The 15,105-nt window shown below is 48.2% G+C and overlaps 2 long non-coding RNA genes across 2 annotated transcripts; one reads left to right on the top strand and one right to left on the bottom strand.

Annotated features, from left to right (window-relative positions):
* The first annotated feature begins 1,149 nt into the window (after positions 1–1,149).
* Positions 1,150–8,682, top strand: LOC109548033 (uncharacterized). Its single transcript, XR_002174026.3, has 2 exons — positions 1,150–3,022; positions 6,763–8,682. It is a non-coding gene; the product is annotated as an uncharacterized lncRNA (long non-coding RNA).
* LOC109548032 (uncharacterized) lies at positions 8,670–14,852 on the bottom strand. The gene is made up of 3 exons (XR_004527346.2): positions 14,505–14,852; positions 9,976–10,122; positions 8,670–9,600 (listed from the first exon to the last, which is right to left on the bottom strand). It is a non-coding gene; the product is annotated as an uncharacterized lncRNA (long non-coding RNA).
* Positions 14,853–15,105: the final 253 nt, after the last annotated feature.

The following is a 15,105-nucleotide window of genomic DNA, read 5'->3' as shown; positions in this document are numbered from 1 at the left end:
TGTTCTTTCCTCTTTGTCGAAGATTAATTAACCGTAGGTGTGTGGTGCACATTGTTTTTTAAGAAGTGTTTCTGAGCGTTAAGAAAGGGCCATGTTTCATTAAAGCAAGGTTGTGTGTCTTTAGATTAAGGAATCCTAAGAGTGCTTAGAAGAATGTCTGTAGATCAAAGTTTTGATCAGAAAAAAATTGGGGAAGGAAGCTTGACGATTTCCCCTTTTTATAAAAAAGAGCAGGTTAACTGCCTGGGAAAGCTCTCACTAGCAAAATATGTAATTTTTCTGTCTTCAGAAGTCACAGGATATACCTTCAGAGGCTTGTGATTTTACCCGGTTCTCCGCATCACCCCTGAGAGCTCTTTCCAGATGGTTAACACTCACAGCTAATATTTAGTAAGTGCTCATTCTTGATGTCAAGTGCCTGGCGTTCAGTAAACACCAGTTCCCTCCCTTCCTTCCTGCCCACTTGGAGGAGAATAACAGAGGTGATCACAGAAGCTTCACAGACTGGAGTGATTTTTAAAGTGCTAAAGAAGTAAGGCCACAATTAGACATGTTTAAAGAGAAGGTGGCATGTTTATTGTGAGAGAGGAGGTCTGATCATTTGGGAAGGGTTTTAGGGGCCATTCTGGACGTATCCACTTTTCTCACTGGCCTTCTGCCAGCAACCACTTGGCAGATGGTAGGCCTCTTGCTGCTTCTTTACTTGGTCTTTCCTCTGAACGTACACACATCTAGGGCCTCTCTCTCTCTCTGTGTCCTAATCTCCTCTGTTACAAGGACACAGGGCACCAGTCAGATTGGATAAGGGCCTCCCTAATGTTCTCATTTTAACTTAATTGCCTCTTTCAAGACCCTGTCTCCAAATACAGTCACATTTTGAGGTTCTGGGGGTTAAGGTTTCAACATCTGAATTTGGTGGTGGAGGGGACACAAACACAGACCCTAACACCCGCTCAGCCTTTAAAATAGTTTTTCCTTTTTTTAAAAAAAGAATTCAATTCGGGGCTTCTCTGGTGGCACAGTGGTTGAGAGTCCACCTGCCGATGCAGGGGACACGGGTTCGTGCCCCGGTCCGGGAAGATCCCACATGCTGCGGAGCAGCTGGGCCCGTGAGCCATGGCCGCTGAGCCTGTGTGTCCGGAGCCTGTGCTCCGCAACGGGAGAGGCCACAACAGTGAGAGGCCCGTGTACTGCCAAAAAAAAAAAAAAAAAAAGAATTCAATTCATATGCATCAATATGGTACTCTAATACGGCTACAATATAATCGAGTTTTTTCCTAACTCAACAAATAACAATAACAAAATGTTATCTCAGAAATCATAACAACTGAGTTATGATTCAGACTTCACCGTTAACCAGCAACTCCCTGAGAAGAAGTGTGAGGACCCCTTTACAACCTTTAAATATCAATCTTCACTGACTGAGGGCCCTGGCCCAGTGGTTTAGGGAGTGAGCCCTAGAGTTGGACCGCGCTGTCCAAATTCCAGCATCACTGTCATGGGCTAATTAACCCCGAGAGTTACTTCCTTCCTCTACCCCTCAGTTTTCTTTACTGAAAAGTGGGAATAATGATAGTGTCTACTTAATAATCTCGTTGTGCATATGAAAGCAGTCGGCCTCATTCACAGTGAACCATCAACACATGTTATCTGTCGTAACAAAATATCATTTTCTAATGCTCCCTTCCAGGCCCGTCACTCACATTGTACACGTCCAGTGCTCCTTTGATTTTCTCCTCAAGTGTGGTGTCCATTCAGGAGTGGTTACCTTGGGGACCCTCAGAGGTGAGAGAAGGGAGAAATACCCCCAGCTCAGTGACCCAGAGCTCACAATAAGGCCAAGGCAGCAGCTGCCCCTCCATGAAGGGAATGTGTCTCACTTGGCCCAAGCTGCCCACCATGCCCCTGCTGCTGACCGGAAGGGGCAGAGGAGAGAGAGGAAGCATGGGCTGCCCCAAGTTTATTAGCTTCCTGGAGAAACGTCTCCAAGTGCATGTCCTGTTTCAGGGCCACTAGGACTATTTTTTCAGACCCATGTGGAGATAAACAAAGACCAACCACAGGAGAAAAGCAAAGGCCATCTATTCAGAACTTGCTAGAACAAGGGAATCAGCCAACATCACTTGCAGTTTGGAGGAAACTCACTGGCAGGGGAGCGGGAAAGCTTTCTGATGGAAAAAAGGGAGGGTTTCAGGTAAGCTTAGATGGGGGACTGTGGGCCTGGGGAAGCTGGAGGTGGCCAATAGGAAGTGGGGTGGCCTATGATCGGTTAGGGGTGCATATTTGATTCTTCTGGTTGGTCTTAAGTTGGAAGCAGGGGCAAAAGTTGGGGAAGTTGTCAGCTATTCATGTCCCGGCTGTTTTGTTACAGGTGTTGTTTGCCTTCCTGCATTGTCAGTAGAGACAGCAATCCGACTTCCCCCAGGTCTGACGTAGCGCAGGCTGCCTTCCTGGGCTGGTTACTGTAGCTAAGGGCTTGGTTTCCTGGGCACGTTGCTGCAGGTTGCAGGTGAGAGTTCTATTTTTATATATGGTCTGGCCAAATCCTTTTGTAGCTTCAGTCTCTCACTGTGGGCAGCCTGCTGGTTGGTCCCCAGCAGGGCACTTAGGACGACACCCAGGTGCTTCGCTGTCTTGTATGTACCCATTCCAGCCTCCCACACCTCTGCTTCTTACAAGATTTGTGTAGGGAGTGGCTGATTCTGATTTTTTTTTCCAGGGAAATTGTGGGTATAATGTAATTCTTTGCATAAATCTCTAAAGCTTCAAGATTTTACTTCGAAACTGAAGCCAGGGCTTCCCTGGTGGCGCAGTGGTTGAGAGTCCGTCCGCCTGCCAATGCAGGGGACACGGGTTCGTGCCCCGGGCCAGGAAGATCCCACGTGCCGCGGAGCGGCTGGGCCCGTGAGCCATGGCCGCTGAGCCTGCGCGTCTGGAGCCTGTGCTCTGCAACGGGAGAGGCCACAACAGTGAGAGGCCCGCGTACCAGAAAAAAAAAACAAAAAAATATCCTGAAGCCAAGGTAACATTTTGGGCTAGAAGGAAACATTATTCCCCATTTTAGAATTCCAGAAGGAAAAGACTCTAAGTGGAGGTAATATGTATAGATGAGGGCTTATTATACGGGTTTGGTTGCCATGAGCTCTTGATATGCAACTATATGTCCACGAAGGAATATGAATTTGGAGACTGGGATGTTCTTTCTGGCTGCATGATCCAGAATAAATGACTGATTTTCTTGAGGTCTCATAAATTAATGAAAGGCAACACTACTTGCCCTCATTGATTTTGCAGCGTTGCAACCCTCCTGGAGATTTCAGATGTACAGAAAGTGTTCTAAGTATTTGCTATGGTTGCAAAGTCTTCATTGTGCAAATTTCTCCTTTGTGGGCTGCCGGCTCTGCAGAGTTCCTATCAAATACTGCTACGCAAGGCAGGCCCTGTCCTGGAGAGCCAGGAGTTCTATTCACGTTAGTCAGACGGGGAATAGATGAGAACGTTCTGGGGCAGGAGTGGGGTAATCTTGTCCTCAAGAATCAGGTAAAAGCCCAGATATTCCAGGTCTGAGTTAAAGGAGGGATAAGGAGTTTGGCAAGGCTGCATGGGCGTGATGTAAGGAACAAAGGAGCAGAGAAGCAAAGTGATTTAAGTACCGAAAGTCATATTCCTCTTTGGCAGCAAATCTAGGCTTAGAGCCCAGTTCATGTGATTCTCCAGTCCAGAGGCAGAGTGTTTGTTCCCGCTTATCAGGGTCTTCATGCAGTCCCTATGGGAGCCCTCCATTTCTAGGGTGGCGCCCTGAGGGCGGTTACAGCCGTGTGCTCTGGGAGCAACAGGTTAAGGAGGAGGCGTGTAATGCCAGCAGATGTGCCTTTTCCTGTTTATTACTGAGGGGTTCTAGTAAGAGTTTGACTGAAAAACCTGCAGCTAAAAGAAAGCCTGACAATGACAGTGACCATTACAATTTCTATTCCTCTCTGAAGAGCTGGAGAGTAGAGAGAATAAAAGCCTGGAGTTCAACAGCGTGACCATGCACAAAAATCCATCAGAACAGGGAAAATTCTCCACAAAGGGTGACAACACAATATGTAGGAAAAAAATTGGGCCTTCAGGAAGCGATTTCATAAGGAACTTCGGCATTTTCAGTTCTCAGGGCGTGGCATCGTCGTACCTCCATTGTGGTTTGCCCTTTAGGAAAGCAGTAGCACTTAGTGTGCTTCTTCAGGGTCCATTTTATATACTTTCATCTCTAGGAGCCAGAATAAACGAATAGAAACCTATTGAAGCTAGCTCAAATAGTAGAGGAGGGTGTGATATTTGTAGAACCCAAGGACAGAAAATGCAGGGCATCTTGGTGGAATCAGAAGTCCAGGAACCCAGGTTGCTCTCTGTCTTGCAAGGGCTTCCGTGGTCCCTGCTTCTCTTTGCTCCTCTCCAGCCACTCTCTGTCTCTTTCTTCCTCTCACCTACACTCCGACATGCCATCACGCTGGGACTACGTTCTCTGAGAATCCCACGGTTGGATTTTTTAAGAGACACACACTGATGGACGCAGCACAGCCTGCAGAACGATTTTCCACGAGGCAGACTTCTCCCAGCCCAGGCAACTTTGATGGAGGAGGAGGTCGTAAGGAAGCAAGGAAGCGAGGCGATGGTGGGGTCCACCCCTGGAGAGCACTGCAGGCGGGCAGGCAACAGTCGGCACCTCTACAGCAGACTGGCCCAGAGACAGCAATGACGGTGTAATCAGCGGCTCCCCAGGCTGCCACACAGTGTGCCATTCCCCGTGCACGTCTTACCATTTCAGTGGACCCCATCCCTCAGCAATCCCGAGATCCCAGCAACTTCCTGGGCTGTCCGTCTTCCAGCTCCTTACCAACAGAAACAATTTTCCTACCAATGGGGTCCAGTTGGTCGGACAAACGATACTGCTTAAAGAAGAGCTGGGAGAACGCATCCATTTGGCCTTGCATTTCCTCCTCGTAGTTGTTGAGAGAGCGGGCTCTGGCGCTGTACGCCTAAATCCAAATCCTGGTCCCACTGGGCAATGATCGTACGGCCTTGAGCGGGCTATGACTTATCCTCTCTAAGTCTCGGGTTCCCCATTTGTGAAAAGTGCGCAACAAACCCCGTGGTGGAAAATAAAACATACTCCAGGCTTAGTGAGGAGTATGCTCTGAGCACAGTTTTTGGTCCCTGGGAAGTACCTGGTAAATGTCAACGTCGACTGCCGTCGTTATTGTTAGTCTCCCTTTCATGTCTTAGGGACCCAGATGAATTCAAGTCTTTGCATCAACGAGTTCCCCCCACTCCTCACAGCTTTGGCCCTAACTTCTCCCTCAGAGCTCTGCGTTGACGCAGTTGACGGCTGATCAATTGACTTTTACCATGCTGTGCTTTGTGCTCCGAATTGAGCAGAAGTTCTCACAATCAAAGACAGAAAAGGATGCCTAAGGAGTAAAACTTTGACCTGCTTTTGAGCAATTTGCTGAGTACTGAGAGCATATCTTTCAAACCCTCCTTTTAAACGATCTGAGCATATGTCTAAAGTTCTGATTCCAATTCTGGCGGTGGGGGGGAGTCCGCCCACCACAACCAAAGCAATGCTCCAACACCAGCTGGGTGTCCTACAGTTCAACTCGGTTCTGATACTATATGTCTAGAGATAGTGTCAAATCCCACAGGTTAAGGGCTCAGTCCTACAAGACTATCCCCCTGCCACCACGCCAGACCCCAACTGCAAGTACATGTGGTCATCTGTGTTTCTGACCTGCACCCTCTTTGGGTCTGAGTAATTTGCTAGAGGGGCTCACAGAATTCATAGAAACATTTTGCTTACTAAGCTCCCAGTTTATTATAAAAGAATATAACTCAGAAATGCTAGGGCAGGGCTTCCCTGGTGGTGCAGTGGTTGAGAGTCCACCTGTCGATGCAGGGGACACGGGTTCGTGCCCTGGTCCGGGAAGATCCCACATGCCGCGGAGCGGCTGGGCCCGTGAGCCACGGCCGCTGAGCCTGCGCGTCCGGAGCCTGTGCTCCGCAACGGGAGAGGCCACAGCAGTGAGAGGCCTGCGTACTGCAAAAAAAAAAAAAAAAAAAAGAAAGAAATGCATAGGGCAGGGTACGGGGAGGGGCCGCGAAGCTTCCGTGCCCTCTCCAGGCGAGCCACTACCCCTAAATCCCCACGTGTTCACCAACCTGGACGCTCTCCCAACCTCGTCCTTTGGGTTTTTATGGAGGCTTCACCACACAGCCATGGCTGATGAAATCATTAGCCATTAATGACTGGTTCAACCTCCAGCCCCTCTTCCCTCCCTGGAGGCCCAAGGAGGCTGGGGGTGGGACTGAAAGTTCCAACCATCTAATCACAAGGCTGGGGCCCCTGACAACCAGTCTCCATCCTTAGGTGACCGAGGGGCTTTCCAAAAGTCACCTCATTAACATAACAAAAGACGGTTGTCACTCTCCTCACTTAGGAAGTTCCAAGAGTTTTAGCTTTGTGCCAGAAATGGAGCAAAGACCATATATATATCTCTTATTATAAATCTTAATATCACAATGTCCCTCCCCTGAAGTGAAGAGAGAACTCCAGATGATTCCTCCAGTTTCCCTGATCCATGTCAACACTCTCTAAAGGTGTCATCGTCTATACCGAAAAACATGCAATCTGTTCCTTGAGACTGTACACAAGGTCAGAGGGTCAGAAAGCCACACAAGAAGCTTTCACACAGATCCATCCTTTCTCATTCTTTCCTCCTGCAGGATCCAAGTTTCCCCAAAGATCATGAACTTGTCTTCCGAGCACTGCAGCACATCAGATTGGCTGAGGCTGGAAGCAGCAGTGAAGGCTTCTGTGTATGTGGTGGCTTTCTCCTTTGCCACATGTCATCATTATCACAATCGTGTCACAGAATTCAAAACTGAGGAGAGAGGTCCGATACATCCTCCTTTGCCACCATCTGCTGTGCATGTCATCCTGTGGTCTGGGGGTGGTTTTCCAAGGGACGTGGGCCCTCTTGGCCAACAGCCCCGTGCTGGGTGGTGTTTGGGGCACAGCAAAGTGTTGGAGAAGGGATTCTCTTCGCTCTGGGCTTGATGGCTGTCAACACCTACCTAGCAATTTGCTGGCCTTTGATTTCTCTGTCTTTTGTAGATTCAGTTAAGTATAGGATTCCGGCTGGCACTTGGATAATTATTATAGTGAAGAATGCTTGCTTATTGCTCATAGAGGGCACTAGCTCTACTCAGGGGGCTGTTTTAAAATCTGAACCCCTTTGCCCAGTGGTCTTGAATGGCATTCCTGCCAGAGCCACTGGCATGGTTTTCCTTTTCTTTCTTCTGTCTATCATTCTAAGTTACTCTCTGATATACAAAGAAGGGAAACTGGCTGGCCATTTTAATAGGTCAAATATCAAAGCAAGGAAAACAGTCCTTATTCATTTAGTGCAGTTTGGCTTACATGTGATATCAACCTTGTTATTCGTAGGTTTGGGAAAGATGTGTGGAGTGTTTTTCTTTGCTTTAAATCTGGTGCTTTTTGGAGTCTTTGCATTTGCCCAGTGTTTTAACCCTCTGATCTATGGGCTCTGGAATAGAGAGTTGCAAAGCAGATTATACCATTGGATGTGCTGTCGACTGTGGTGTGGTCACACAGTGACCAGCAGAGGGCCAGTTTAAACAAAAACTCAGCCATTTTGAATCAATAACGCTAGTCCTAATGGACCATCAGCTAGGGATGGGGATTTGCTGTTTACTCAAGCTAATATTGATGCCTTGATTTGATTTTGAAAATAATATGAGTAAATCAAAGTTATCCATCTGGCTTACAAACTTTGCTACTGTGTACACTGAATTCGCCTCAGTGAAATCATTTTATGTCTTTAATTCTAAACCCAGATTAGCGTTTTGGGCAGCATGCCTTACTGTGCTTCAGGAGTTGGGCAGCTTTTGAGAATGCACTTGTTTTTAGAAGCTGAGAAATAGTCCATGGCTGATAGAAAAAGAAGTTTGGCTGTTCCCCTTTATTAATTAGGGGTAGGTTTGTCTAATGTAATAACAACTCAGCAAATAACAGTGGCTTTAAAAAGGTAGAGATTTTTTTTTTCTTATGTAAAAGAAATCTGGAGGTACACAATCCAGGCCTATGTGGCAACTCTGTAGGCCACAGGCTCATTTTCTTCTACTCTGCCATGAGTACTGTACTACCTCATGACCCAAGATGGCTGTTAGTGCTCCTGTCATCACATTCACACTCCAGCCAACAGGAAGAAGAGAAGGGGAAAGAAGTCTCTGCACCATCCTTCTAAAGACACTTTCTAGAAGTTACAAAACACTTTTTCTTATATCTAACTGGCCAAAATTTAGTCGTGTAGCTATGACCTAGCTTTAAGGGAGAGTAGCAGGGTAGCAATGTCTCAGTTAAAAATTGGGGTTCTTAACACTAAGAAAGTAAAGAAGACTGGATATTGGGAGACAAAATTATTTCAGGAACTGATTTCCTCTCAACCAAATAAAATACAAAGAAATGCAATGGATGGGTTATGGTCATCACAAAAATACAGTCTACCTTTTAATTTGGTATATAAATACAGAGTTATCTGTTCTGGATCCCAGAAAACTTTAATTGTGTTATGTTAAAGAGAATGGCATCAATAAAGAGATCACTGAACTGCTTTAAACATAGGAACTATGGATTTTAAAAATAATTATTAAATAGCAGCCTGAATGGACTAAGACAACGTGCTTTGCTTTGAATATGAAGACTTTCTACTGATGTTCTCTTTTTATCTCCAAACCTACCACCTCAGATCTCCCAGATAAAGGCAAATAACTACAACACAGGCAGAAATAAGAGAGCATGTGACTGAAAACCCAGTGATATGCCATTTCCATTAATTCCAAGATGCTTATTCTTTTGCGCTTTAATATTTCTGAAATCTGGACGTTTTTCAGCAATGGCATTTAAAAATTTCTAATGTGTTATTGCTGCACATCTATGACCTTGGATATTATTCCTGGTGGTACCTTGGGACGGGAGCAATCCCTTGATTTTTCAGATGACAACTATCTATGAACCATCAAAGGAAGGAGTGTGAGTCCTGGGTTTTGTCTGAAAACTGCTCATTGATAAGTTCTTCTAGTAAGATCAGGATACTTGCCTATAACGAGCTTCTCCCATCTCTAGGCCAGTGGGACCCTTAGATTTCCCCATCCTCTTGAGATTAGGTGAAGCCACGTGTATTAGAGTTCTAATGCTGCATAACAAACCACCCCCAAAACTTAGAGGCTTAAAACAACAGTAAGCATTTATCATCTCACAGTTTCTGTGGATCAGGAATTCAGACAGGACATGGGAGTGAGGGAGGATTTAGACAGGACACAGTCCTACGATCGATGTCTGGAGCCTCAGCTGGAAGACTTGCAGGTTTGGGGGCTGGAATCACCTGAAGGCTTGATTGAGGCTGGAGGATCCACTCACATGGCCAGCAAGTTGGTGCTGGTGCATTGGTTCCTGTCCACATGAACTTGGCCACGTGTGGACCTCTCAAAGGGCTGATCGTGTGTCCTCATGACATGGTGGCTGGCCTTCACCAGACTGAGCTATCCAAGAGAGAAAGAGAGAGTGCACCAGGTGAAGATATCCTTTTTATGACCTAGTGCTATGGTCTGAATATTTGTGAGCTCCTACAATTCAAATGTGAAATACTAATGCCTGCTGTGATAGTATTAGTGGGGGGGAGCTTAAGCCATGGAATTAGTGCCTTATAAAAGAGACTCCAGCAAGGTCCCTAGGCCCATCCTCCATGTGAGGATATACCAAGAAATTTCAGAACAAACAGAACCATGACTTACGTTTCAGAACTCTCATAGCTGATTTCATGGACAGTCCTATCATGTTTTTGGCATTTACAAACATTTTTTTTCTCTGGGAATTCTTAGGAGTGGGAGCATATGAAACCCCATTTCTCTCCTCACCTTCTATACACACTCAGCATTTCCGATGGCTGTGGAATTCGTGGCTCGTGGGCTCGGGTGTCCTTGACAGTTCTGAACTTGAAGGAAGCTGTAAAAAGACCCCCCTGGTTCCTCCTTCTTGCTTCTTTGGGGTGGGGTAGGCATTTCCTTGGGAACATTTAAGAAGAAGGCATATTAAGGAGGGGAAGTAATCCTTGGGCTTATGGGGTAAAGGTCAGAAATTGAAGGCAGGACTGGACATAGCAGGTCAATTCTAGACAGATGCGATGCAGGGGTAGAGGGTGTGGGGTTAGGGCCCAGACAGGACTGGGATCTGACTGGTAAACAGGAAAGGAATAAGCTAAAACCGTGGAACCTCAGACAGCTCACAGCACATGCCACTTAACCTAGGAATCTGCCTACTTGTAGGCCATGCCCCCCATGTGGCTCTCTCAGTGGGGCCGTTATCAGAAGAGACCCATTAAGAACCTGGGACCTAGTGTGAAAATATCCAGCTTGGCTCATAGACCAGCCCCGTCTTTGGAATGAATCAGAGGGCAGAGACAGATCAACAGATGAGATGGAGTCTTGAATTCTTAATCCATTTCTTTCCTAAATAAAAATGAGAGTTGCAGCAGCTAAGCTTACTGAGTTTAAAGCCTCTTTTTATTATTATTATTTTACATCTTTATTAGAGTATAATTGCTTTACACTGGTGTGTTAGTTTTTGCTTTATAACAAAGTGAATCAGTTATACATATACATATATCCCCATATCTCTTCCCTCTTGCGTCACCCTCCCTCCCACCCTCCCTATCCCACCCCTCCAGGCGGTCACAAAGCACCGAGCTGATCTCCCTGTGCTATGCGGCTGCTTCCCACTAGCTATCTACCTTACGTTTGGTAGTGTATATATGTCCATGCCTCTCTCTCACTTCTTCCCAGCTTACCCTTCTCCCTCCCCATGTCCTCAAGTCCATTCTCTAGTAGGTCTGTGTCTTTACTCCTGTCTTACCCCTAGGTTCTTCATGACATTTTTTTTTCTTAGATTCCATATATATGTGTTAGCATACGGTATTTGTCTTTCTCTTTCTGACTTACTTCACTCTGTATGACAGACTCTAGGTCTATCCACCTCATTACAAATAGCTCAATTTCGTTTCTTTTTATGGCTGAGTAATATTCCATTGTATATATGTGCCACATCTTCTTTATCCATTCATCCGATGATGGACACTTAGGTTGTTTCCATCTCCGGGCTAAAAGCCTCTTGTTCCTTCCTCACAATCTGTGGGCAAAACAGCCTGAGGTAATTGTCTCCAAGCCAGGATCAGAACTGAAGGTGGCCACAGGGGCTGGGGACCTGAGGTGGCCCCTGGGATTTCAGCTGGGGCCACGAAGAACTGGCAAGTCTCTCAGTGATTGAGTGTTTCTCGAGGCACCTGGGCTTGCCCTGGGCTGGCATTCTGGCTCCCCAGCAGTCGGGCTCTGCTCTGTCCCACCCCGTCACTCACAGCGTTATGTGGAGGCTGTGGGGAGTGGACAGCTAGGGCTGGGTGGAAGCAAGGTCCTCACGCCTGCAGGCCGTTCTTGCCGTGTCTTGACTGGTCTGGGCTGTTAAAGGCAGGGCAGTAGGCGTGGACCAGGCCCTGCAGCCGGATCACGTAACGTAGGTGCGAGCGGTGCCAGCAGAGGGTTCTGCTCCCCGAGGTGGGGATGAAGCCCCTCCCATTGGCCAAACCACAGTCAGGCTCCTCTAAGCCTTCTTCTCAACTAGGCTTTGACCTTGGACTTCAGTATCCAACCTTGGTGGGCCTGTGTTGCTCAGTTTCAGCGGGAATCCTGCTAAGTCAACTTAGAGAGAACCCCCCCATCATTGGTACCTGACCACCCTTGATATGCGATTACCTCGACAGCTGGCCACATCCTTCATCCCCCATTTTTGGTATCTGATCACCCTGCTTGCCTTCAGCAAGAATCCTGTTCTGCTTAACCAGAGTCCACTCTCCACCCCGTGACCATTGTTGTTTCCTGTTAGTAATTTTCCATCCACGGAACCCCCGACCTGCTCCTCCGCTATAAATCCCCACTTGTTCTTTTTTTTTATTCATTCACTTATTATTTATTTTGGCCACGCTGGGTCTTAGTTGCAGCATGCGGGATCTTTTTTTTTTCCTTCTTGTTTTTTTAGTTGTGGCAATGCAGACTTCTTAGTTACAGCATGCAGGCTTCTTGGTTGTGGCATGCATGTGGGATCTAGTTCCCCGAGCAGGGATTGAACGTGGGCCCCCTGCACTGGGAGTGCGGAGTCTTACCCTCTGGCCACCAGGGAAAGTTCCCCACCACCCCCGTTCTGCAACTTGTTCTTATTAGATTCAGACCTGAGCTCCGCTCTATACTGAGGTCTCTTTCCCCCTAATGCAATAATTTCTGAATAAATTCTGTTTTCCCTTCACTAGCCACTGCTAGCCTCTGGTTTGCTCTAATATTGGGAATACCTCTCAGCCGGAGCTCAGGTATCAGGGAGGACAGGGAGAAGTAGCACAGGCTCTCATGGCCGCCCAGAGCCCAGCGGGAACCCACGGCAGGACAGGGGGAGATGAATCCATCGAGTGAAGCAAGGCTCTGGGCGGGGAGGGAACTGGGCCCAGACAAGACGGGTATGGGCAGAAGGGGGTCTAGGGCAGAACCGGTGGAGAAGCCCAGCTTACGACATGAGGGTTTGGCCTGGGTGCTGGGGAGTGAGACCGTCACTAACTAATGGTGGGGAGCACAGGAAGGCAGGATGCTGCTCAGAGAAGCTGTGGACCCCACAGCCCAGCTGGCTCAGACTAACTGGGAGGACAGAGGCATCCATTCAACAAATATTTATGAAACGCCTAAGAGCTCGAGAGGGATATACTGGCAAACAAAATAGACAGAATACTGTCCTCGAGGAACTTACATTATAGTGGCAAGAGGCAGACACTGAACACAATAAACAGACAACATGGAGTGCTGGAACATGATCAGAAGGGGCCCTATGGAAAGCAAGCCACAGGTGAGAGGGCGTGGTAGAGAGATGAGAGGCTTGCAAGGTTGGCCTCCCCAAAAGGTGACATTTGAGCGAAAACCTTAAGGATGGGAGAGTGAACCACGGACAATTCCAGGAGGAGGAACCTTCTAGACACAGGGACGTGCTGGTGCAAAGGCCTTGAGCAGGGGCGGCCTAGTGCTCCAGGCACAGTGAGGGGGCTGGAGGAAGAGTGAGAAGGGGAAAGCCCACCAGGGGTAGAAGACGAGAGGAGGGCCCCCCGTGAGGACCCTGGGGCTTTCACCCTGCGAGCGGAGTAGATAAGAGCAGACTGGCTGCTGCCTGGGAAAAGGTTCTGGGATTGGGGTCGAGCAGTGTAGAAGCAGGGAGACAAGGAAGGCTACTTCACACACAGGCGATGGTGGCTTCCAGCGAGGTGGGGACGTGCGGGCCGCTCTCCGTGAGTGTCACTTATAGGCAGAGCCAGCAAATCAGGGGCAGCTCTTTGGGGGCTGTGGCTGTCGGCCGTCTTCCGGCTTCTGGTCTGGAATGTCACCGGGCCTGGACCTCGGGATAGATCAGGAATTTCCACCCCGGAGGGTTGGGGGAGGGATGAGGTCGGAAGCCAGCAGGGATGATGCCTGGCTGTGACTGTCTCTGAGAAAAACTTCCCCTTTCGCCCCTTTAAAAAAAGGTTTAAAGGAACACGAAGAACAAGAGACAGCCAATCTCAGGAATTCCACCCTTGCAGCTTCCCTCAGTCCCTAGTCCCCTGGGCTGGGGTCCCTGTTCTCTTTGGAGGTGCCCCTGCCTGAGCTCAGCGGGGGTTGTGGATTCTGGCCAGCATGACAGAAGCTGGTCACTCGTGCTGTGCCTGGGCCAAAGCGTGATGGGACCTCAGCTCCATGGGCCACTGATGGGCAGGGTGGTGGGGGAGGCCCTGGGACACACAGGTCAAGGGCAAGGCGCTCTGGCGGATCTCCAGGATGGCAATGACTTGGCTGTAGTGAGCGGCCACTGCGTGCCAGGCACTTGGCGTACAGGGTTGGATTGGATGATGTTTCTCCCCTTCTGAGAAACTGGGATGATTAATTTGGGGCTGGGCAGCCTCCATTATCTGTCAGTGAAGGAAAACTTGACATACTCCAGCGCTGGAGGCAGTGCTGTTCTTAGCAGAATAAAGCCCAAGCCAGGCTTACTAGTTCTCAAGAAATGACTTCCGTAAAGAGAAGAAACTTAAGTAGAAGGACTCTGCCCGTTCGATAGAACTATGAATCTTGCCTGGGGGTCAGGAGTGGGTGTCAGAAGGAAATGAGTTCTTCAGGGTAAGGTGTGCTTTGATTTTAGGACAGAAGCTGAAACCTAGAGTAGCCCCCTCCCATACATCCCCTCCCACTCCCCTCTCACGCTACAGTATTCCTTCTCTCCCATCCCCACTTCACCCCCTGAAAAGCCCAGACAGTGGAGCTTGATCCTCTGAAGCACTGAAGAGGTGGTTATACTAGTGCAACCCCCAGCTCCTGTCTTCCCTCCTCACCTGGTCCCTAGAGGGTGGGTGTCACCAGCGCTTCTGTCAAGACGTCGCTGCTTCAGTGCCTCCTTGGGGCCTCTGGTCCTTGGCTCTCGGCCCCTCCTGTCTTTACTTCTTCCTTCCCTGTGCGGTCACTGCAGTAAAACATTTGTACCCTGGGACCTGTCAATATTCTGAATTCCTTGTTTTTCATAACTGTCTGTAGCCCACAGATAACGGGGGTGCCTGGCGGCCACCTCAGGGTGATTTCACATGCAAGTATGATACCAGCCCAACATCCAAAAAAAGCCTCAGAATGAATGTAAACATCTCAAGTCTCTTGAGATTGACCCACAGTGAAACATCGTGAAGATCCGTCTTTCTGAAGTCCTGTTGACAGCTGCTCACGAATGATCTGTTTTTCCTCTCTCGTGTGCTTCTGCCCCTCCCCCCTCCCCCAGTCTGGCCCACTGGGCTGCCTTTTCTTCTAGTTCTCCCTTCCCCCTTACTCTCAGCTGCTTTCTCTTCCTGGCTTAGTTTTTTCTTCTGCAAATGGCTTCATTCTTCTCTTCTTACTAATTCTGAAAACCAATTATACTGAAATACATGCTTAAGTAAACTACAAAAC

The sequence above is a fragment of the Tursiops truncatus genome, chromosome 7 (genome assembly GCF_011762595.2).
Source record: "Tursiops truncatus isolate mTurTru1 chromosome 7, mTurTru1.mat.Y, whole genome shotgun sequence".
Classification (NCBI taxonomy): Eukaryota; Metazoa; Chordata; class Mammalia; order Artiodactyla; family Delphinidae; genus Tursiops; species Tursiops truncatus.
The sequence above is the reverse complement of the archived record's forward strand: the minus strand, read 5'-3'. Positions and strand labels throughout refer to the sequence as shown.